The sequence below is a fragment of the Misgurnus anguillicaudatus genome, chromosome 18 (assembly GCF_027580225.2).
Source record: "Misgurnus anguillicaudatus chromosome 18, ASM2758022v2, whole genome shotgun sequence".
Lineage (NCBI taxonomy): Eukaryota > Metazoa > Chordata > Actinopteri > Cypriniformes > Cobitidae > Misgurnus > Misgurnus anguillicaudatus.
In genome coordinates this window covers 5,808,403-5,832,359 of record NC_073354.2, presented here as the reverse complement: position 1 = coordinate 5,832,359, position 23,957 = coordinate 5,808,403, and the positions used below count along the sequence as shown (strand labels likewise).

The 23,957-nt window shown below is 37.9% G+C and overlaps 1 long non-coding RNA gene across 1 annotated transcript; it reads right to left on the bottom strand.

The window, feature by feature from the left end:
• Positions 1–4,489: 4,489 nt before the first annotated feature.
• On the bottom strand, positions 4,490–7,109 carry LOC129429067 (uncharacterized). Its single transcript, XR_012358403.1, has 4 exons — positions 6,388–7,109; positions 5,196–5,315; positions 4,956–5,084; positions 4,490–4,857 (listed from the first exon to the last, which is right to left on the bottom strand). It is a non-coding gene; the product is annotated as an uncharacterized lncRNA (long non-coding RNA).
• Between the last annotated feature and the right edge of the window lie 16,848 nt (positions 7,110–23,957).

The window sequence follows — 23,957 nt, the reverse complement described above, 5'->3', positions numbered from 1 at the left end:
TATTAGATTACTCTTTGACTTTATGAGTACACATAAATGACAGCTTAATGATTTTTTGTGTGCATATACTTAAAGACTGTATAAAGCTTTTCTTTTGTCACTGGTGTTACATTACTTCTTTAGAAACATTAAAGGTGTTTATGAAATATTATTTATATTTTTTCAGCTTTAAAGCTTAATTCTTAAGTGTAGCAGAATTTAATGAATTTAAAACAATCATCACGTCACATGTGAAAGATTTTATTTAATGTGACAGAAAAAACACAGTAACACCAGTGACACAACAAATCAGCAGTCACTGGTGTTACTGATCTTTACTGGTGTTACCCATAAGGAAGGTAACACCAGTGACAGTAACACCAGTGACAATTTTCAGGAAAACTGCATTTTACAAAATTGCTGCTGCAAAGTATCAAACAACATGTTGTCCATCCTTGTATACTCACTAAATTAAGTAGTTTAATCCATTTGTATTCTAGTTTTTGCAATTCCCAAACAATAAAGGAGGTCATACCAGTGACTTAAACTAAAAGCTTCATGTGAAATCACGAGATAAATGAGAAGATTTCTGATAACTGAAAAGAGACAGTGGGCTTCTCTTCATAGATCTCCAGAAAATTGAAAGAAGGAAGTCAAGTGATGTCATCAGTGTGATATTAATTTTAAAAAATAAGAGTTTTTTTGTTAAACGGTAAAACCAGTGACACAACTCCAGGGGACCACTACTTTCATTATATAGCCTATTTTATAATATTTATTTAGGATTTTGTTTTTTAATGTAAATTACATCATATATTTGATCGTTATGGACACATCATTGCATTTTAAATGGAAGAAAACACTGTTTTTGATCTCAAAATAAAGCATTTTCCCTCTGTACATGACTGTGGGGACGAGCACTTCTGTGGTGCTTAATTCTAATTAATGAATAAAAATCAAATATTGCTACATTGATGGCTCAGGAAGGTGTAATTGTTCAAATAACATATTGTTTCATTTTAAAATATAAAAGAAAAATTAACCCTAAAGTGATTTTCATGTGTAATATTTCTATAAAGGCTATAGGGACAGAAAAATTGAGATTTCCGTAGAATGACCCAAATCTTGAGGAAATTTGAGGAAACAGAAGACACCACTAAAATTATTTTTCCATTTTATTTTATTTTATTTTTCCAAATTATTTACTGTTTTTCCTTCATAAAATCATCCAACATAATGTAAAGTTAATTAACCTTGATATCTTTAATATTGACCAAGTGAAGTACTAATGAAGTATTTTGCTGTCCATTGCTGCGTCCGAAATCGCCTACTACCATACTATATGCAAAAAGCACTACTTTGCCTACTTTATAGTATGGAAGTATGCGGTTTCAGACGCAGCGCATTTGTGTTAAATCTCTTTTGTTTTGTAATCATGTAAAGGCAGTAGTTAAGTAAAAAGACTCTTCTGCCATCTACTGGATTTTGTTTATATTGCATGAAATAAGTCATTACGACACAATTCAAATTCGAATGCAATGATATTTAATATATTAAACTGTTTTTAGCTCAAAGATGTGATTTTACAGATCTAACATTGGTCTTTTTTTGAGGGGAGTGGGGTGTTTGGGATGTGTGCGTCATTATCACCCTGCAGGACAATACGTGTGGCTTTCTATGTTCTTCATGATGTAGAATGAATGTGAATAACAGACACTAAGCATTGATGAACCCAGGCCTGGATTAACACAATGTAGTGCCCTAGGGCAGTGGTTCTCAAACTGGGGTCCGGGCCCCCAGGGGGGCCGCGAGATGGTGCCAGGGGGGCCCCAGTTTTATGACATTTTATAAAATACATTAATTTATCGTGAATTCTGTGTAATTAAACCTAAAAAAATAAGACTACTAACCAAAAGCACTACTTTTTTGTATAATTTAATAAGTGTTTTAGTAAAATGTTGAATTTAGAAGAGTTTTTTGTCACAAATTTTCTTTGGGGGGCCGCGAAGGAATGCACCATACACAAGGGGGGCCGCACGCTGAAAAAGTTTGGGAACCACTGCCCTAGGCCTAGGGTGACCACATTTGAAGTCATTGCAGGGATCCAGACTAACTTTTTTAGTACTAGGAGCACTGTAGCCCCTCATTTTAGGAGCACAAGCAGAAAATACTGGGGCACACCATAAATCAGCTTGTAATGCAATTATTCACACTTTTACCCAGAATAACTGTATTACCGACAAATACTTTAATAATAAATAGACTTGACATTTATTGCACATGTCCTTATGTACGATTGATCAAACTTTCAGAATAGGAAGTTTCCTTTTTCTAATTCTAGCCATACGATACCCCAAAAGACTCAATTTAAAGGTGCAGTGTGTAAATTTTAGCGGCATCTAGTGGTGAGGTTGCAAATTGCAACCAACGGCTCAGTTCACTGCCCACCTCTTGCTTTTGAAACACATAGAGAAGCTACGGTAGCCGCCACCGGACATACATGTCATCGTCAGAGACAACTTAGTAAAAAAGTTTGTCTGTTAAAGGACAGGTTCGGTATTTTACACTTAAAGTCCTGTTTTCAGATTGTTTATGATGAAATAGAATGGTTTTGACTGAAATTTCGACATATGCGGCTGCCCCGAGAATTTTAGGGTGTTTGTGTTTCACCTCCCACCTCTACAATGGGTTTAATGGTGCACTGGAACAATCAAACATCTTTTGCAGCGATTTTTGTGTGAGCATACCAGTGAACACCCCTGACCACTCGGTGAGTTTCACGTCTTTGTAAATGAAAGTGTAATGCATTTTAGGAAGGATTGTTTCAGTGCACCATTAAACCCATTGTAGAGGTGTGAGGTGAAACACAAACACCCTAAAATTCTCGGGGCAGCCGCATATGTCGAAATTTCAGTCAAAACCGTTCTATTTCATCATAAACAATCTGAAAACAGGACTTTTAGTGTAAAACACCGAACTTGTCCTTTAAGGGCTTCCATCTGATATATATATACTACTTGTATATATACTATGTTTCTTATCTTCTTTCCAGTTTCCCTGTCTTTATTCTTATCTATAATGTTTTGGTATTAATTAGGTTCTCCTGCTCTCTCTTTCTCTCATTTCTGCAATGCCTATAATGATTCGACTTCATGGGGGGCTGTTAAACCCCGAGTCGCACATTCAGTTTTTGCCCCTCCCCCAAAAATGGCACCATTGGCAGCTGCCCATTTCTCCCATGCCTAAATCCACCACTGCACATTTAATCTACTCGTCTTTTGAAAATGAAATAACAACTAAAAGAAAATCCAAATTTGCGGACAGCTCATGCACAAGTAATTCTAAAAATGCTTGCGTTGTCTCAAAAACTGGAGCAGTCTTGAGCCCTTGGTGCCCTCCTATTGGCTGGTGCCCCAGGGCACTTGCCCAACCCCGTCTATGGATAATCCGGCCCTGGATAAACCGGTACTTGTAAAAAACGCTGTGTCATTTTTATTACATTATTTTAACCTCAGGAATGAAATACAACAGACATGACAGGAGAACCTTATAATTCACAGGTTCACAAGATTATTTAAACGTCTTTCCCCCAAATTTTGTTTATTAAACATAATTTTTTGAGTTGTCAGGGGAAAAGCACTAAGAAGCTGTGGTTTACAGTGAATTTAGAACACCTGAAAGCTTATTGCTTCTATAAAATGTATATAAAAAAATTAAAAACAAATCACAATACATACAAATATTTTATTAGCAAGACACGACAAGACAAGGCAAGATGTTCAAATGTCACAAACACACTATTTGGTTTAGTCATTTGTAAATATAATGTCTATTCATTGTTTAAATGAATATCTTTAATGAAGGTCAATGTATAGAAAATTCGGTAGCACTTTATTTTACAGTACGTGTACTTACCTTGTACATATATGGTAAATAAGTTGTACTTACCAACAAATGTGTGGTACTTACTTTTAGGTATCTACATGGAAATTAACTGGTATCATTATTGTACTTACCAGTGGTACATTCTTGGTAGTTATTATGTAACTCTAGATAAGTACTGGGTAATAACATATACATACTTATAGTGTAGGTATATTGTAACTAACGAGAAACATTACTGTAATTACAAATAAATGTACAATATAAGTATTTAGTATTTACAGGCAAGTTAGGGATGATGACAGGTATTTATGGCACATCAGTAATGTTTGTTGTAGTTATCATATATGTATGGTATAAGTATAACTTACACTTGCCTGCAGGTACCACACACTTATCGTGTATATACAATTTGTAAGTACAGTAGTGTTTCTTGCTAGTTACAATATACATACACCATATGTGCCTTTCATTAACTTACACTGGCCTACAGGTACACACACTTATCATGTATATACAATTTGCAAGTACAGTAGTGTTTGATATTAGTTATCATATATGTACTCTATAAATACCTGACATTTACCCTAACTTGCCTGTAAATACTAAATACTTATATTGTACATTTATTTGTAAGTACAAGAATGTTTCTCGTTAGTTACAGTATACCTACACTATAAGTATGTATATGTTATTACCAAGTACTTACCTAGAGTTACATAATAACTACCAAGTATGTACTACTGGTAAGTACAGTAATGATACCAATTAATTACCATGTAGATACCTAAAAGTAAGTAACACACATTTGTCGGTAAGTACAACTTATTTACCATATATGTACAAGGTAAGTACACGTACTGTAAAATAAAGTGCAACCAAAAATTCTTTATTTTGCATGTAAAATATTTTGTGTCTGTCTTTAATAATTATATTTTGGGGGTTTGGGTTTGTGGGCTTTATTTCTTCTCCTTTTGTCCATGGCAAGTCACAGGCCTAAATGTAGAAGAAATTGCAATATTATTTCAGGCAATGCATTAACAAATTAAATGTAAAAAATTAAAGCGAGGTGAAAGTCACGATGGCTAACATACCTGCACACTGTTTGGTCTAAACCTGAGGATCAGACTGTGGATCCAGTCCTGAGGTCTTTAACTCATCACTTTAGTTTCCAAGTCTTGAGCAATTTGGGTGACTTTAGTGAGTTTTTCACATGTTGCAGTCTAATCAAAGATGAAAACAACATATAAATGATATTGATAAAGGTCTGGTATAAATGTTTCACAAAAAAAAAAGAGTAATAATACGCTCTAAATGCCAAAGGTTTTCATTACCAAAGCCACTGCCTTGGTCGCCAACATGAGGTGGATGCAGGCATATTGAGACTACTTCATCATACTCATGGATGTCCTGGATATGATTGACAATGGATTTTCATTTTTCAAGATGATGCTCTGAAAAATGTAATCAACGTGTACTTTAAATTAAATAAAACTTTGTAATAGTTATACATTTCCATAGCAAACTGAAATTGGATAGATAAAAAATATTAATATAAAAGCACATACTACAATTTTACAATAACATAGACATGCTTCATATCTGGGTGGGTTTGAAATGCAGCATTGAGTGCGTTTACATGCACAGTCTTACGCCGATTATGCTTAATAAACTGATAACATGTGGGGTCATGTAAACGCGTAAATCGGTTTTCTTTAATCGGGGAAAGCCCATAAACGGTGTAAGCAAAAACCAATCGGCACAGGTCGTTTTTTGCTCATTACGCCGATTTCGCGTGGCATGTAAACACCTGAACTGGCTTTTGTCACGGTGTTGTCCATGTGCGCATGTCTCCGTGTATGAAAGATAAACGTCACACGCGGAAGAGCGCAAAGTAACGCACAAAAGTCTCCGCTGGACTAAAGCAGTTGGCAGAGAAACTGTTAAAATAGCAGCTCATGTTACATTTACAGGTTCTGCAGACACGAGAAGAGATACAACAGTACAGCTTAAGACAGGTATGCCGTCAACTTTTTGAACGACTATTGTGTACTATAGGTGGTGACGTCACTGCCTGCGAGAAAACTGATAATTCTGCAAGTCCCATGTAAACGCAGTTGTCTGCATAGGCGGCTTATTGATTTGCATGTAAACGCATGAAAACAGTTTTCTCTGAAAAGCAGATTTTTGATAGTTATCCGCTTATGCTGTGCATGTAAACGTACTCATTGTTTCTGGCAAACTCCTCAAACACCACAAAGACTTAAATATAAAAACTGATATAAACGTATATAAATAAATTAGGCTTCATACAAAACATATGTCACATGCATTACCAACAATATAAACCTAATTCACACAGATCACAACAAACACCAACAAAAAAAGCATTTACATTTTTGGTTTTCTGTTGGATTTCAAATGAATGAGTTTGTTGGCATTTCTCAGATCTGTATGAATTAACCTGTAGAAAAACTGAAAGAAAAGTTAAGCAAAACTGTAAATGTTTAAAAACTGCTCACTTACCACCTCTGAAGCGATGAAAAATCATCTGGATTTAGTACTGAATCCCTCAAAACATCCAGACAGCAACAGTTGTGATGTGTGTCGGTAGATGATGAACAACTAATAGAGCTGACAGCATTGAAGGGAAACCAAACCCTAAAACTCTTCAAACACTAAAACAAAAACTCGCCCGACATTTACAGCATACAAACAAACAATACAGCGAAAACCAAAACATGACAGAAACAACAACAACAAATCTGAAAACAAAACAATCCTGAAAACAACACAATACAGAAAAAACAAAAACAAACCTGAAAACAACACAATACAGAAAAACAAAGACAAATCTGACAACATCACAATACAGAAAAAACAAAAACAAACCTGAAAACAACCCAATACAGAAAAAACAAAAACAAACCTGAAAACAACACAATACAGAAAAAAACAAAGACAAATTCGAAAACGACACAATAGAGAAAAAACAAAGACAAATCTGAAAACAACACGATACAGAAAAACAAAGACAAAGATGAAAACAATACAATACAGTCGTTTTTTTGGCCCGCCACCACCACCCCTCTTCGGAGGACAACTTTTTTTTTATTAAAGCAAAAACTCTACACAATATATTAAAATAAAAATAAAAAACTATACAGAAAAACAAAGACAAATATGAAAACAAAACAATACAGAAAAAACAAAACAAATATGAAAATGACAATACAGAAAAAACAAAGACAAATTTGAAAACAAAACAATACAGAAAAAACAAAGACAAATCTTAAAACGACACAATAGAAAAAAACAAAAACAAATCTGAAAACAACACAATAGAAAAAAACAAAAACAAATCTGAAAACAACACAAGACACAAAAACAATAAAAAAATCTAAAAACAACACAATATAGAAAAAACAAAGACAAATATGAAAACAACCCAATATAGAAAAAACAAAGACAATCTGAAAACAAAACAATACAGAAAAAACAAAGACAAATCTGAAAACGACACAATAGAAAAAAACAAAAACAAATCTGAAAACAACACAAGACACAAAAACAATAAAAAAATCTAAAAACAACACAATATAGAAAAAACAAAGACAAATATGAAAACAAAACAATACAGAAAAAACAAAACCAATATGAAAATGACAATACAGAAAAAACAAAGACAAATCTGAAAACAACCCAATACAGAAAAAACAAAGACAAATCTAAAAACGACACAATAGAAAAAAACAAAAACAAATCTGAAAACAACACAATAGAAAAAAACAAAAACAAATCTGAAAACAACACAAGACACAAAAACAATAAAAAAATCTAAAAACAACACAATATAGAAAAAACAAAGACAAATATGAAAACAAAACAATACAGAAAAAACAAAGACAAATCTTTAAACAACCCAATACAGAAAAAACAAAGACAATCTGAAAACAAAACAATACAGAAAAAACAAAGACAAATCTGAAAACGACACAATAGAAAAAAACAAAAACAAATCTGAAAACAACACAAGACACAAAAACAATAAAAAAATCTAAAAACAACACAATATAGAAAAAACAAAGACAAATCTGAAAACAAAACAATACAGAAAAAACAAAGACAAATCTGAAAACAACACAATACAGAAAAACAAAGACAAATCTTTAAACAACCCAACACAGAAAAACAAAGACAATCTGAAAACAACACAATATAGAAAAAACAACAAAAAATATAAAAACGACGCAATAGAAAAAAACCTACGAAAAATCTGAAAACAACGCAAAACGAAAAAACAACAAAAAATTTTACATTTATGCAATACAGAAAAACAACGAAAAATCTGAAATCGGTGCAATAGAGAAAAAACAACGAAAAATCTGAAAACAACACAATATAGAAAAACAAAGACAAATCTGAAAACGACACAATTCAGCAAAAACAAAGACAAATCTAAAAACAACCCAATACAGAAAAAACAACGACAAATCTAAAAACGACACAATACAGAAAAAACAACGACAAATTTGAAAACAACACAATACAGAAAATACAAAGACAAATTTGAAAACAACTCAATACAGAGAAAACAAAGACAAATCTTTAAACAACCCAATACAGAAAAAACTAAGACAAATTTGAAAACGACACAATACAGAAAAAACAAAGACAAATCTGAAAACAACACAATACAGAAAAAACGTCTCGGTTACATATGTAACCCTCGTTCCCTGAAGGAAGGGAACGGAGACGTCACGTCGTGACCGACGAATTGGGAACCGCTTCGCGGGTGACCTATCTGCTTCGAGAAACCTTTAAAACGCCAATGAACTTGGCATGCAGATAATTGCATCTGCCGGCGCCGCCCCGCCGCACAGGTATTTAATGAGCGGCAGGTGCAGTTTATAAATCAGCTATTTTTTGCTGAGAAAGCTGGACAGAAGGAAAGGGTCCGTCCGATATCAGCAGTGGAACAGCAAACTGTGGCGACGGGACGTTCCTTCAGGGAACGAGGGTTACATATGTAACCGAGACGTTCCCTTTCAGTCGGTCACTACAACGTCACGTCGTGACCGACGAATTGGGAATCCCTCCCAAAGCGCCACTGAAGCTGACTCTTCCAGTGCCTGCGTTAACCCTCCGACTCTCCTCTTTTAGGGAACGGAAAAGGGGTTGAAGCAGAGGCCGGTCACTACTTGTTCCTTAACCCACGATAGTGACTAGGCGAACTGGGAAGCAAACTCGTCAGGCGGGACTAAGATCGCTGCGGAAAGAAAACCCTCTAGGGGTCTACCACTAAGGTGATGGATAAAAAGACACAAGGTCTAAAAAATACACTCTCTTAGCAACACTAGAGAGGCGCGGAACGAACTCCGTTAAGGGAAACGTGGTAAATCAGAAACTTTCCACGGAAATACTCACAAAGAAACCACTAGGGGGCGCAATGTGGGCGCTAGCCTCACCCAGATTGTCAAGGGTACATCTAGTGAGAGGCTGACAGCCGATGCTCCGCAACATCGGCCACCAAGCGGTGGAGGAGACAAAAAACAGTTTTTTGTAACGTTTTTGCCTTAACTGCCTTCCATACTGGAGCGGTTGTGCAGCACCAAAAAGAAAGGCTCCAAGCCGACACAGGAGCCGTTCCTCGATGTTCTCACTGATCTGACTAGAGAACTCGAGAGGATACCGGCTCAACACGAACACTGTAAAATCTAGTGAATGTATTAGGTGTCGCCCAGCCAGCAGCTCTGTAGATGTCTGTTAGAGAGGAACCACGAGCCAATGCCCAAGATGATGCTACACTTCTCGTAGAATGTGCACGCAGATTAAACGGGCAAGAAATACCCTGCTTTTCATACGCAAGGGTAATAGTGTCCACAATCCAATGGGACATCCTCTGCTTGGTGACAGCATTCCCCTTCTGCTGACCACCGTAACAAACAAAGAGCTGTTCTGAGGTTCTAAAGCTTTGCGTCCGAGTTACATACACACGTAGCGAACGCACCGGACATAAAAAAGCCACGGCTGGGTCTGCCTCCTCCGGGGGCAGCGCTTGCAAGTTCACCACTTGGTCTCTGAATGGAGTAGTGGGAATTTTGGGCACGTAGCCGGGCCGGGGTCTCAATATTAAAATGGATTTAGCGGGCCCGAACTGTAGGCACGAATTGTTGACCGAAAATGCATGAAGATCCCCTATCCTTTTTATCGAAGCCAAAGCAAGGAGTGTTAAAATTTTGAAAGTTAGAAACTTTACACTCACAGATTGCAGAGGCTCAAAGTGGATGTCCTGTAAGCTTTCAGCACCACGGACAGGTCCCAAGGAGGAATAGAGGGAGGATGAGAAGGATGCAGCCTTCGTGCGCCTCTCAAAAACTTAACAACCAGGTCGTGCTGACCCACTGTCCTACTGTTTATCAGAGCGTGGTGCGCGGATATCGCAGTGATATCTATTTTAATGATATAGGGAGACAGCCTTCTGTCCAAGCAAAGGAGATAAATAAGCACGAGTCTGATCGAGCATTCTCGGATGTCTTTTCGTGAGAAGCACACCAATCAACGAACAGATTCCATTTTAGCGAGTACGCCTGTCTCGTAGACGGCGCTCGCGCTGCAGAGATGGTGTTAGATACCGAGTGTGGTAAATCACCTAAAACCTCCGCGCCCCATCCAGAGACCACACATGGGGGTTCCACAGATCGGGGCGCGAGTGCCATAATGTGCCAGGGAATCAGCCAGGGAGGACTGACGCGAGGAGAGTGAACTCTGTAAAACCAATTCCTAGTTGTCCGATACGGCGCAACTAATAGAATGCGCTCCTCGTCCTCCCTGACTTGCACAGTGTCTGCGCAATAAAGCTTACTGGGGGGAAAAACCCCGAGGCCAGCTGTGTGCCAGTGCATTCACGCCGAGTGTTCCCACGGATAATGAATAAAACAGGCGACAATGGGTTGTCTCTGAAACAGCAAACAGATCTAACTGCTCTGCCGAAACATTTCCAAATCAGCTGAACCGCCGGGGGGAGTCGCCACTCGCCAGGGCCCGCTGACGCGTCTGCCGCTGTGTTCAGCGACCCCGAAATGTGAATGGCACGAAGAACTCAGATACTGCTGACTCCAGTAGAGGTGAGACGGGCGAGATGCGACAGGTGACGAGAGCGCAGACCGCCTTGGCTATACGCTACAGCCGCAGTGTTGTCGGTGCGCACTACATCTTAAGCATCGAATCACGTTGATGAAACAGACGAGCGCAAGATATACAGTGCACAGCTCGAGGCAATTTATGCTAATGTCGCTGGAATGTCGACCAGACCCCGAAGCGAAGAGCCCGCCGTACGTGGCTCCCCACCCCGTGGTAGAGGCATCTTTGCCAACAATAGCATGCCTGAAGACCTATCTCAGTGGCATCCGCACCCTGAGAAACGCTGGGTCTGACAACAGGGTGAAAGTGTGACAGCATCTTGATGTAATTATCAAAGCCGGTGAGCCACGCTCTCCTCGGGACTCGGTCATAAAGCCAACACTGAAGCGGTCTCATATGGAGCAGCCCGAGCGGTGTCACGGCCGCAGCTGCTGCCATATGCCCCAGAAGTTTCTAAAATTATTTCAGTGGAACCGCAACCCTGCCTTTAAATGTTGAGGCAAGCCAGAATTGACTGAACACGCGCTTCTATGAGACGTGTTGTTAAATCGACCAAATCCCGTTACATTCCGAGAAAAGAGATCCTCTGCACGGGGCAAAGTTTACTCTTTCCCAAGTTGACCTGAAGACCGAGACGAGCGAGGTGTTTAAGTACACGATCTATGTGTGTGCACAGCATCTGACGAAACTGAGCTATTATGAGCCAATACGCCAAAACGCAAACACCGCTCTCTCTCTCAGGGGCTGCAGTGCGCCATCCGCGACTTTCATGAAGACACAGAGAGAGAGAGAGAGAAAGCCCGAACGGTGAGACTTTGTACTGATATGCCCTCCCCTCGAACACAAAGCGGAGAAACGGCCTGTGTCGGGGGAGTATGGAGACATGAAAGTACGCGTCCTTCAGGTTGAAGGCTGCGAACCAATCCTATGGGCAGATGCATTAAAATATGCTCCTCTGCGTAAACATTTTGAACAGCATTCTGTGAATGTGAATTCTGTGAATTCTCGATTCAGTACGCGCAGATCTAGGAACGGACGCAACCCGCCACTCTTCTTGGGTACAATGAAGTAAGGGCTGTAAAGCCCCGACTTTATCTCGGCTGGAGGGACTGGCTCGATCGCGTCCTTCGCCAATAGGACAGCAATCTTCCGCACGCAGTACGTGCGCATCGGCAGCCTTCACCGTGGTGAAGCGAATGCCTGAATATTTGGGAGGTAGCCGGGCAAATTGAATGCATAACCGAGACGGATCGGGCATAAAAGCCAACGCGACGGGCTGGGAAGCTCTTCCCAGGCCCCCAGATACCGAGCGAGAGGAAATTAACGGCACAATATGTGTACCCGTGACGAGCGGAGACAGGGAACTCAACGACGCGTGCTCTTTGGCCGCATTGTGAGATGTTGTGTGTAATGAAACACTCACCTGAAACCGCTGATTGATGCTGAGCAAAGGCTCCTTTGTAGATGTCCCGCTCGATACATCCGCTGGCGAATGAGGAAGAGGAGAACTTAGGGTTTTGAGCCCGTCCGAAACTCCTATATGCCTCCGGGGATCTGGAGAAAGAAGAGGAATTCGCTCTTTGAGGTTAGTGGGTGCCGATTGAAGTCGGCGGAACACAAAATGAAACCAATGATTCCCCACCCGGCCCTCCTCCGGGGTGGGGGGGGAGAATGATGCTTTCACCATCTCCTGAAGAGCGATCCTCTCCATCTTCAGGTCGCCCGACTCAGAGCCGCTAAGTTTCATTTTCCACCTCTGTAGCGGGCTAAGTGGGCGGGTGTACTGCTTACGACAAGTTCCTCAGAGCTGCCGGGATGAAGGAACAAAAACAGCCGTAGCAGGACGCCCTCGGCGAAAAGCAGACCAATTTACTGACGTTACGGAGGGGGCAGCTAAGCTCCGACGTGGCATGATGCCTCAGTCTGCTCTAAAGCGGCCGATAATTGTTGGACACTCTCAGCCGCGTCGCCGAAATGGCTGGTCTAAAATGGAACATTAGGACGATTATTAACAACCTACTTAATGCCCGCAAGACACAACCAGAGATGGCGTTCCTGGACCACCGGGGGTGGGCATAGCACGTCCGGCGGCCTGTGGGGTGAACCCAGTGGCTCGTAGCCCCAGGTCAGAGCCACACAGGATTTTTTAGTTGCCGGACCGTGACCTCACCTGTGCAGATCCTTCAGTGCCTTAGCCTGGCGGACCTGCGTTTTCCACGACCGTGTCAACCAACATGCACCCCGGGAAGAAAGGCACAGAAGGTAGGGGCTGTTCTTGCAGTCCTGAAGTGCCAATCATATAGGCGGGACGGTGCGGGTGGGGGAGGAGCTCTCCGCTCCACACAGACCGTCTCCGCGCTCCCGAGCGTACATGGCCGCCACTCGGGGTCATACAATAGATTGTTTTGTTTGTTCACGTGGTATAATGCAACAAAACAAAACACAATATATATTATATTAAATATATGTATATTAGGGGTGTAACGGTACGTGTATTCGTACCGGACCGTTTCGGTACAAGGCTTTCGGCACGGTGCACGTGCACCGAATGGCCGAATGCAATCTTTTGTGTGCGGAACATAGGTAATTTTTGTGTTTCCACACAAACATATTACAGGGTATATGCAGGAATCATAGAGATGAATTTACTACCATTTACTACCTTTTTTACCACCTCCAAAATATTTTTTACTACCAACACGACATCAAGCAGCAGCCCGTTTTTTGGGGGTGTGGGAGGGGTATGCAAAGCACCACTTACTATAAGGTATAAGTGTCACACCCATCATACATATCAGGTAGACTAATGTTTAATTGTGATTCATTAAGTATTGTCGTTGTCAATTATGTTATATTTTTTTGTAGTGTCGAGTTGAGTTTCAGTTGTCCTTATCTTAACCCTAGCCCTTGAGTTAACTATAGCTCTTAGCCCAGGGGTGCAAACTCATCAGGGGTGAAAAAGGTGACAAAGACACAAGCGTTAATACTTACATAAATATAAAATATATCACAGTTTATATATCATTTATAATATTTATTTTATTTATTTATTTATTTATTGCAAATCTGATTAATTTTAGCATTTTAATTTTTAAATCAAATTTGAAACTGTTAACATTAGTTAATGCACCTCAAACTAACATCAATTACTGTAATGACATAAACAAGAATTAAATAAGTAAAGGAAAATCCACGGCTAGCCATGAATTAAAGGGCTTTACTACACGACGTAGAGGCGAAGAACCACCCGACGCGTAGCGGAGATGCGTGCGCGAGTTACCTGTGGCTGTGTGCGTCTCTTCTTTAAAATCTATCCCCTCGTTGCTTAAGCACAGGGGCATCGCCTGGCGATTTTCCCAGGGATTCAGCCCCGAATGTTTTGAGTTTAGCCCCGAATGTATTTTGAAAAGTTGACTGACAAATATGAAACCGGACAATAGCCTATGTAAACCTTTTAAATCAAGTTGGCTTATTTCATTGTGCTTTGGCTTTACTGCATACAGTTTGTTAGAAATAGACATAGGGCTAGGTCTTAAAAAAAATCTAGCCTATAAAATACGTTTCTTTGCTGTCGGTAGCCTATGGGCTACTCCGTTTCGGCCACTCTTTTGAATATGCAACAGGTAGGGGAGGGGCTAACAAGAGCACTATTTAGCTATCGGAATGGAACCACTGATCTCTACAATGGTAACTTGAAAAAGTATCTTTAAAATTTGAATCAGATAATTTAACGCATTATTACATCAAACGTAATGTAATATAAAACATAACACCATGAAACAAAATAATATTTATAAAAACATGCCCAAAATAGCCCCTGCAATCCTTTCTTACACTGACCTCATTATTTATTCAATTACAACAGCCAATGGCAAGTCTCCAGCAGCAATACGTTTATATTTAGTTTTAGATGTTCTGTATGGTACATAAATTATATAAGATTGTTATACAGTAGGTATACAGTATTGTAGGTTTATTCATCACTTGAACGTTATTCCTTCGGCGCAGCAGTTTAATAATCTAATTTTCGAGGTTCTGTGACATCATCAGCTCATTCAGGTCATGTCTGAGTAAAACTCACGTGCAAAAATCTACTTGAGAGGAAAGATAAAAGTTCTTATGACATTTTACTCCTGCGACCCGCCACGATTAGGTGAGTACACTTTTATATGCTACAGATCACGTTAATATTCTTATTATACACTTTATACACTCTTTGAGTGATGCCTGTATTTAATATGGTCTGGGCTAAGCCACGAATGTCCTTCAATGCTGGAAACGCCTCTGCTTAAGCATATAGTTAATTTAATGATTCTTTAATTGATTTATTAAAATAATTTATGAATGACAGGCAACACTGACAGTGACGACAAGGCAATCTTTATTTGAACTTATCATGTCAATTATTTATTTATGTAAAGTATGAAATAAAACCGCCGCACTTTAAAGAGAGACGGACTCGCTCTCACTCGCTCTCTCTGCAAGTGTAACTCTGTTACTATGGTTAGTTACCAATGTTTATAGTAGCGGATTAATTTCTAACTGTAATCAAACTGACTGGAACTACCTGTGCATTAAACGGTTTTAATGCACACCTTCCAGCCAATCAGAATCGAGTATTTAAACAGACCATGGTATAGACAGTTTCATCTGACGCACGTGATACACGTCTGGATCCGAACCTTACTTCCGGTTTCGTTTTTTTTTATGGTCTGACTAGTTTCTAAATTGATCTCTTGAACGAATGCCTCGTCGAAAATAACAAATGTTTTGGTAATCTATGTGTTGTTTTTTTGCTTGTTATATAAATAAACTACGTTTAAAGAACTTTGTTGTTATTTATTCTTAGCAGAATTTACCGGAAGCTACGTGCGGACCGCTTGTTTATGTTGTTACTGCTGAAACGGTCTATAAATGTTTATATACAATATATTGTAATTTTTTTGTTCATAATGCATTTACTAATGTGAACAAATACAACATTTTTGTAAACCTTGCAACCGTACATAACCAATTCAATACTGTGACTTAAAAAAATCCAAAATAAGTCAAAACAGAAAAAATTTTTTGGTGGCAAAAATGTAGGCTAATAGTTCATAAATGTATTCAGGAATTGAATTTGTTAGTTTAGTGCGAGGTTTTAGTAGAAAGAGTTAAGAGAAGGTTAAGAAAAGATTAAAAAATTTATAAAATAATGTAAAAAAGTATGTTATTTAGTGGAGAACTTTGCAGCAGTATTTTATTTATTATTCTTTTTTATTATATATATATTTTATTGGTAACACTTTACAATAAGGTTCATGTCATGGTCCTGCCAGTCTGTTATAGTTATTCATAGTAATTCATGGTCATGTGGCAGGATTGTGGCAGTACCCATGTTTTGTGTTGTAGCACATGGCCTTTTGTTTGTGTAGTGTGCTGCAGTGTCTTGTCTCTGGCCCCGCCCCCTTGTTTCCTTGTTAGTATATTCATTATTAGTTAACTCCCTGCACCTGAGCTTCCATTGTTATCTTGTTCAGTTTTCCCTATTTAAGGCCCCAGTGTGTCTTGTCCTGTGCTGAATCGTTTTGTATTGTCCTGTGTATCATGAACCCTTGTTCTGATGACCGTTTGTCAAAGAATCAAGTCAAGTCAAGTCAAGTTAAGTCTCGTGTTGTGTCTTCTGTTTTGTCAAGTTGCTGTAAAAATTTGTCTTTTGCCCCCTCGTGGGCTTTTTGGTTAAATAAACCCCATTGAGTTTCACATTACCTGCACTTGGGTCCCATCTCTCTGTAAACCATGACAGTTCATTCATTAACATTAGTTAACTACATTAGTTTACATGAACTAATAATGAACTGCCCTTATATAGCATTTATTAATCTTTGTTAAGGTTAATTTCAACAATTACTAATTTATTATATTGGTAACACTTTACAATAAGTTTCATTCGTGAACATTAGTTAATGTGTTAACTAACATGAACAAACCATTAGCAATACATTTGTTACAGTATTTATTTATCTTTGTTAATGCTAGTTAATAGAAATAAAGCTGTTCATTGTTTGTTCACCTTAGTTTACAGTACATTAACTAACGTTAACAAGATTTGAATAAAGTATTAGAAATTGTTGAAATTAACATTAACAAAGATGAAAAAATGCTGTATAAGTGCAGTTTATTTTTAGTTCATGTTAACTAATGTAGTTAACTAATGTTAACTAATGAACCTTATAGTAAAGTGTTACCATTATATTTTAATAAAAAGTGTTTAAAAAAAGTGTAAACAAATTGTTAAAAAAGTTTATAGTAATAAACAACCTGCAGTTTAATGTTTGCATTTTCCGTTATTGTACCGAAAATGAACCTAACGGTGGACTCAAAACCGAGGCACGCACCGAACCGTGATTTTTGTGTACCGTTACACCCCTAATGTATATATACTATGCACATTTAAGGACATTTTACGTAATTTATTTGTTTATATTTTTCTTAAGTGGGATTTGGATGTGAAAAGCGCTGCATAATAAACTTAGCCTAACTAAACTAAAACATAAGAGGTGATGTATAGCTTTAGCCTACATAAATGCTTCTTGCTTTAATGTTGCGAGTTCCTCTTCAGCCATTTCATGCCATGTTTGTAATAGTTCATTGTTTAGAGTTCATATTGATGATCTTATAGATGATCTTTTCCTTTACCTGTCGCTGTTCTCTGTGCTTGTGTGTTTCCTCACACGTGTCCTTTGTCAAAAAGCGTGACCGGCTAAAGTAAGTAGTCTATTAAAAATGAATATGACATTGATTTTTAAAAGCCATAAGCACACAATCAAATGTGCTGTTAAATTAGCTCTGAATGCGCGTGTAAATTTTATTTCTGGGCACTGCAAGGCTGGTTTTTGAAAAGTAAGTGAGACTCAGTGCATGTTTCGGCATTGGGTAGCATGGCGGTGTAGGTTATTTGTTACGCATCAATGAGATGCACGGTGAAGCTTTTAAAGTTTTTATTAATTTATATTTCACAAAACCTATCATTAAAACATGGATTATAATTAAGAGACAAATTATATGAAACATTTTTTTTTAAAGCAGCAAACAAAACTTCTGACTTTCTGACCCACCCTGTAATGCCCTCTGCTTTCCTGTGATCACATACTCGCCTTCCCACCACAGCAGCTAACACGTACGGCTGCATGCAAGTTATGAAGGTGGTATCTAAGCGAACTAGAGCTGTTGTACTTCATCGTAGTTAACATTGGGCGTCTTTGTCATCATTTATTAATTTGAAATACTCCCCACACTCCACTCTGTTTTAAATGCCTCATGTTTGGTTTCTTTTTTGCCGCCTTAAGTTTGTGTCGGGAATCTCGCCGCCCACGAGAATCTCGCCGCCGGCGTTGTTCAATTACCCGACATTTAATTGAATCGAGTAAATTCTTGTCGACAATTAACCGACAATCGATTAACCGTTTACATCCCTAATATGAAACAAATAAAATAAGAAGTTGCGTGCATTTATTAATGTCTAACTCAATCAGTGATCATAAGCGCCACTTGCTGTACAAGAATAAATTAACGCTTTGAGCCCATCTACTGTTTACTACTTTAGGCCTTATAGGAATTCGCTTGTTTTAATGTCAACTCTGTAAGAGTACAGAATAATATCCAGTTGTGTTAGTGTGTTATTTTGTTGTGGATGTAGTGGATTAAGTGTTAACAGACATTAAGCAGACAGTTTAATTAATGACTGGTAGTTGCCGTGAAGTTGCAAAGTTATTTATAGTTAGTAAAATGTTTTTAAAATAGCTTTAGGTTTGTATGCGTTGTAAGTTTATCTCAATTCCCGCTACTAATGGATTACAGCAATGTTTCTATCACAACAGCTACATTTGTTTAGAGCAAAATATCTACAAATCATTAATAATAAAACTACATGATATTTAGCAGTGCCAACCAAACAAAGTTTCTAAATTCTTAATTGAGTTTTCATTACTAAATGTAAAAGTGTGCACTACTCACAAATATCAAGTCACATAAAAAAGGCTCAATTTAAACTTAACTCCCAAAACTTTAGTAATTTTTTCTAACAATGAGATTAAAGGTTTTTTTTTATCCACAAATGCACTGTGAAATATATAGTTTCTTATTTTAATGACTTGTCATTGTGCTTAATGATTTTGTTTTGCCTCAAATATTATTTTGTTTTCAGATTAGACATTGTGTAATCTTGATTGTTTTCAGATTTAATGTAAATCATTTTTTTATATTGTTTTTCAATATGCTGCCATCGTAGTAGTAGTTTTGCTTTGTCATTTAAATAATATAGCTAATATTGATTCAAATTTTTTTTTAAATAGATGGTTTGCTCTTTACGTCTGCTTTAAAACCTGCCTCAACACAGGAATTTCTAATTTCAAGAACATGTCATTAAATTTTAGTTATTAGTGAAAGTGATGATGTGTAAAATAAAGACAAAACAGATCCTACTTGTTTCTCCAGGTGATTTTCTGGGATGAACTGCGGTCCTGCCATCATCTTTGTTGTTTCTGAGCAGATTAAGATACAGGCAGATCACTGACAGTCACATCCACTGTGCTGCATCAAAGATAGGAAACAAATAAATCTGATGATGAAAAAGTTCAATGAATTGTTTGTTTAAGAACATTTTACTGTATATTTACTTATCATATCTTTTACACGGTGCACAAAACTGTGATATTAATAAAATAATTTAAAAATCTGTAAAAAAAATCACACTTTACTTCCCAACAAGCTTACCTTGTAATATTTCAACCCAGGGTTTTCTTGAGACTTGCTGTACTTTTTCTTAACTAAATGAAGTAAAATCTGTTAATCCAGTTAAATCTGGATTTAATGTTATGTTGGAATTAATAGCAACCAGTGGTCATTGTGATGTCATCATTGTGACGTCTTTATTCTATGAAGTCTTAATAGTGGGCAGAGCGCACGAGTGTTGTTTGGATATCGCGCTTTCATGTTATACAACGAGTCCAAAGCAAAAAATATAGCTGCAAGCAGCAATTGCGGGGCCAAGCACCTTCAGCGCAATGAGGACCCAAAGCACAGCAAAAACCACACGACGCAGCAAATGCGCAAAGCACAGAAAGCGCGCAATACAGAGCCCGAACCCGAAGCAAAGCAAATGCAGAGCAGAACCACTGCAGTGCGGAACAACAACAGAAAATATGGCAAAAATATAACACGTGTGGAAAACCAGACAGGTCGAGAAGAACGTGTTAAAGGGAACACAAAAGGAAATCTCAATAAGTGAAAGTAAGAGCTGGGATTCGAACCCATGACCCCAGGTTCCCAAAGCATGGAGCTTACCGTATGCGCCACTGAGTTAACGATTAAACCACTGAGTTGGTGTTCCAAGCTATAGAAACGAGCTTTAGAGCTATAAACATTGATATCCAACAATTACCAAAAGTGCAGAAATGACAAGAGAGAGCACAAATAAGTGAAATACAATGTATAGTGTGAAAATCACAAAACTTAAGAGAGAAAAAAATTTAAGACAAAAAACCACTGCACATGGAATTCGAACCCATGACCTCAGATTCCCAAAGCACGGCACCATCCGCATGCGCCACTGAGTAAACGATTACACCACTGAGTTGGTGTGTCCAAGCTATAGAAACAAGCTTTAGAGCTATAAACAATGATATCCAGTAATTACCAAAAGTGCAGAAATGACAAGAGAGAGCACAAATAACTGAAATACAATGTATAGTATGAAAATGACAAAACTTAAGAGAGAAAAAAAGTTAAGACAAAAAAACCACTGCACATGGGATTCGAACCCATGAACTCAGGTTCCCAAAGCACAGCACTAACCGCATGCACCACTGAGTAAACGTTTAAACCACTGAGTTGGTGTGTCCAAGCTATAGAATTGAGATTTAGAGCTGTAAACATTGATATCCAGCAATTACCAAAAGAGCAGAAATGACAACAGAGAGCACAAATAACTGAAATACAATGTATAGTATGAAAATCACAAAACTTAAGTGAGAAAAAAAGTTAAGACAAACTATCACTGCACATGGGATTCGAACCCATGACCTCAGAATCTCATGGTATTTGGTTAACTAGATACGCAACTCAGTTAACACAGCTCAAAGGGCAGCAAAAAAACAGCTTAGGTGCTGCAAGGATTGACATATGCCAATCAACACAGATGCAGAACTGACAGTGCAGAGAAGAACTAACAGAAATACAATGTATATGAGAATCAAAAAGCTCAAGTGAGATTGAAGACAAGAAGATCATTCTGTATAGTAATGCTATACAATGTAATATACAGTCACATTCATTTACTATGACAAATAGACAACGTCACAGGCACAGTCAACTTTGGAGTGGTATTTCTAAGAAAGAGAACAGAATATCAAAAATCTGTTCAGTCATTTCTGTGCGGATTGCTCCAAACATTATACGAGCAATACCTGGCATAAAATAAACAAAATTTGTAAAAGGAGTAGCGAAAAAATCATCTACCATATGCTTTACAATAACACATGAACAGAATGTTGGAAAATGACAAACGAGGTATCGTTGCAATCGGCATAAACCATCGGCACAAAGAAATTAATATCAGACAAAGTATTCAGAAGTTATAAGCAGTTCCATAAGAACTGTTATAGTTTATAACCCCTAGGTGGCGCTGTACTCTGACTTCCCAGGTACCTTCAGGACATCATGTCGAAGCTCCTTACTAATTTTTGCGCGGATATGTCCAATAGTTCAAAAAATATAACAAATTATGTGAAATGTCAAAATGGCGGACAGGCAGTTCGGTCAAACCCGGCATAATACACATCGACAGATGCGGCATGAGGTAAGCAATCCGTAGACATCAAGATCATAATTTTCTGACAAACAGTTCAGAAGTTATGGGCAAAAATAGCCTATTTTCATATCTCATGACCCATAGGTGGCGCTGTCACCAAATTTGGCATGAACCCCAAGTTCATGGTCCACATGAAGTGTACCAAATTTCATTTCAATTGATCAAAGAATGACCGAGCTACAGCTTCAGAACCATTTTTGCGTCAACCTCGTTAAGTTTGCGCATTTAGTACTTTTGAACAAAGATAAATTTAAAAATTCTGTTCGGTCATTTCTGTGCGGCTCACTCCAAAGTTCACCTGTGCCAAATTTCATAACAATTGAACAAAATTTGAAGGAGGAGTAGCGAATAAACGGAATACTGTACATTTCAAAATGGCCACTACTGTAATGAGTGGAGTTTTACTGTAAGGTATTAAAAACAACAAGCATGAGGAGAGCAATCACATGTACTAAGTAGAATTTTCATAGATCAAGCGGATCAGCAGTAATAACCATTTGAACATTAAATTTTTGCACTGCTGGTGGCGCTATAGAGTTAGTACTAGAGACCCCATTTTTGGTCACATGACTTTTTAAGACCACCACTACAACTGTGCCAAATTTCATCATTTTCCTATGTACGGTTCATAGGGCTGCCATAGACGCCTATGGCTAAGAAGAAGAAGAAGAAGAAGCAGAATAATAATATAATAATACTAACAATTCCAATAGGTGTCACAGCACCTTCGGTGCTTGACCCCTAATAATACTGTTAAAAAAGGCAGTTTTAACATTTACGTCCATGGTGACGGCGTAACGTGCAGATAAAATGCAGCCTTAATTTTTGCTCATTCATTCAGGCAGCATTCCAGCTGTGGTTGTAATCAGTTGTGTGTACATTAGTATATTTACCAAACTCACACCTGCTGAACATGGGCACGGCAGTGTAAACATGTTGGTTTGATGAGCAGCTTAGAAATGGCGGGTGGAACCATAATGCACTTCGGTTCTCGCGAGTACACCTAACAAAAACCCTTTAATAACACACAATTTTTTTAATCTGTTGTATTTTATCTCAAATTATTCTACACACCAAACGCACAACACATGCAAACAGCCACACATATCTGCAAAACCAAACGCATTTAAAACTAGCCTCGCCTACACACGCGCACACGCACGTTCATGTCCTGTAAGAGACGAAGTACTTCGACTCGCGTTAAGTAAGTTAGGCTCAGTGCAATCCACTTTAAACAACAGATTAAGTGATTATTTTCTCTTTAATGCTGATGAGTCATTTAAATAAATTATGCTAACCTGTATGCTTCCAATCCGATATTTTAGTAATTTTAACGTTATCTTGCTAACAGTCATTACGTTTAAAGTGAATTGTATTTTTTGAACTTCAAAAACATTGCAATATATAAATAGTTTTGAAGAATAATATTTTTGTCAATTATTCACATTTTTCATTGAACCAGAGTTTTTGAGAAGAAGCATAATTCCATGCTACACTAATAGTAGACTTTCTCACATGTAATGTTACATAAATCCTTACGAGTACTTTGTATTATTTGTGTCTCCTTCAAAATTTGCTCTTCAGAAATGTTCTGTTATATAAGTAAATTTCACTCATTAGCCCGCAAGTGAAAAAAATGTAATATATTACCAATAATAAATGGTAGTTCGAGATACTCCGTAGGTGATTTCGACTTCATACGGCGCCATAAAAACTGACAAGCACATGAGATCAAGGTACCGCGAGAGCGAGTCGAAATTAGACCTCTCCGTATGGTTTCTTCAATCGCTCTCGCGGTACTTTGACGTCATCAACGTGTCGTTTCTTTTTTTTTTTTTTTTTTTTTTTTTTTTTTTTTTTTTTTTTTTTTTTTTATTGTACAAAATTGAATAATTACAATCAACACATCAACAATTAGGAATAACATTATAAGAAAAGAACAAAAATACCAACAAAAAGAAAATAATGATAATGGCTCATATCAGATAAAAGAAAAAGTCTACATTTACAAGAAGGCGAGGACATTATACAATTTAAAAGACATCACAAATTAAAAACATTGAAAAGATTAAAAGTCGTGCAAATTGTGCATGTTTTCATTGCT